At 56.1% G+C, this 1,697-nt stretch overlaps 1 protein-coding gene across 1 annotated transcript in view; it reads right to left on the reverse strand.

Annotated features, from left to right (window-relative positions):
* Positions 1 to 1,092: 1,092 nt before the first annotated feature.
* Positions 1,093 to 1,697, reverse strand: part of HP1BP3 (heterochromatin protein 1 binding protein 3) — a 25,174-nt gene continuing 24,569 nt past the window's right edge. The window contains exon 15 of the transcript XR_004842962.1: positions 1,093 to 1,297. The gene's annotated coding sequence lies outside the window, so the exon portion shown is untranslated. The remainder of the gene's footprint in view (positions 1,298 to 1,697) is intronic.

Below are 1,697 nucleotides of genomic sequence, written 5' to 3' on the forward strand. Positions count from 1 at the left end.
CCCCCTCCATTCCTCAATGGAGCCCCCCCAGCCCACCAGCCACCCTGGAGGTCCCCAAGAGAGGGATGGTACCCCCCAAATTTGTGTGCATGTGTGGGTGACACCCAGACACCAAGCATCCCCAGGGACACACACCCCCCATCCCCCTGGGCCCCCCCGCCCCGGCTCACAGGCAGCTCACTGGGATGGCTCCGGAGAAACGCAGGCGAAAAATTCTCCAGCTCTCAGCCTTTTCCAGTTGTTTTCCTTCCCCGGGAGGCTCCTCCAGTAGCTCCCGCCGCAGCGCAGGGATGCTCAACCCGTGGGCGTCAGGCCCTCACCACCAGCCAGGCCCAGGCGAGCCCGAGCCCACGGCGGGCAAGGGGCAGGCAGCAAACTCTCATTTCCTGCCTCCGATCTGCTTGTGATGAATCACTGCAATTTTACCTCCCCGGTTTTCTCCGTTTCTTGGAGCGACAGCGAGCAGAAACGCTTGGGCTTTTTGGAAAACACGGCTACAACTGATTTTCCCCCCCGCCCTCTCCTGCGGCGTGCCCAGCAGAGAAGCAATTTCTAACTGACGCACAGATGCGTTCGCTCACTCGCCACCCCCTGCCCTGATGCTCAGACCCTTTCCCCCCCCGATTTCTGAATTCCCCAGGGAGTTTTGCCCATTGCGATTTGCTTTCGCCAGAAAAAGAAAAAATAAAGAGGGATGGCTCCGACCTGGCTGCAAAGCAGCCATGCAAACTCAGAGCCTCAGGTCCCCAAAATCCTCCTGCTGGCCAAATCCACAGGGCCCAAAGCAAAAGCTGCCCCCAGCCACAGGGATGCGCTTTGGATCCTGGAAAGGGAAAGCAACAGTTTGGGGAGGAGGCAGGCTCTAACCCCTCGGAGGTGCATCCAAAAATCCCCGCCTTGCACCCCGGTGCTCCCGAGGGTGCAAGGAAAATGGTCCCAATGGCAGCGTTCAAACCTTGGGTCACTGCCAGGACCAGCTGCTTCGAGACACTGCGAGATGCCCCGGAAGAGTTGATAAGAGTAGGAACAGCAGAAAAAAAAAAAAAAAAAAAAAAAAAAAAGAAACAAACCAAACCAGGACAGATGGGGTTGGAGAAATAACATAACAGAGCCCAGCCTGGCCAGGAAGTGGAGACCGGAGAAGAGCAAGCGGTGGAGCCGGCACAAACCTCCCTGAAGGCGCGGCAGAGCAGCCGCTTGCTCTGCCGGCAATGCCGACGTGGGCTGGAGATGTTCCCACTTGATCCTGGTTGCTGGTCCTGGGAATGTGATGCCTCTGGGGTGGCAAGGATCAGTCCTTTAGATTAAATACAGCCAGAGACGCAGCTTTTTTTTTGGCTCTGTGTGCAGAAATCACCTAATTAGCAATTACAGCCACAACCAGAGTTTGGCGATGACCAAAGGAGGCAATGGCTGGTGTTAGCACAACGCTCCAATCTGAGGTGCCCCGCAGCAAAATTAAGCCACGCTCACGTGTGAAAAAACATCGATGTTATCCAGATCAGTGTTCCCACAAATATCCATGGGATGGTTGGTTTGGGAACACTACTGGGAACAGGGAGGTTGCAAAATGCCTGGGGGCTGGGCGCGGGCTCCTCATCCCCATAAATACCCCATCGATGAGAGAAACTGTTTCTCAAATTTGGCTCAGCATAGTGCTCACCTGGAGGAAAGTGCCGATCCCCCCCCCCCCCTTT

This window comes from Egretta garzetta, unplaced genomic scaffold (assembly GCF_000687185.1).
Source record: "Egretta garzetta isolate BGI_Z169 unplaced genomic scaffold, ASM68718v1 scaffold69, whole genome shotgun sequence".
Lineage (NCBI taxonomy): Eukaryota > Metazoa > Chordata > Aves > Pelecaniformes > Ardeidae > Egretta > Egretta garzetta.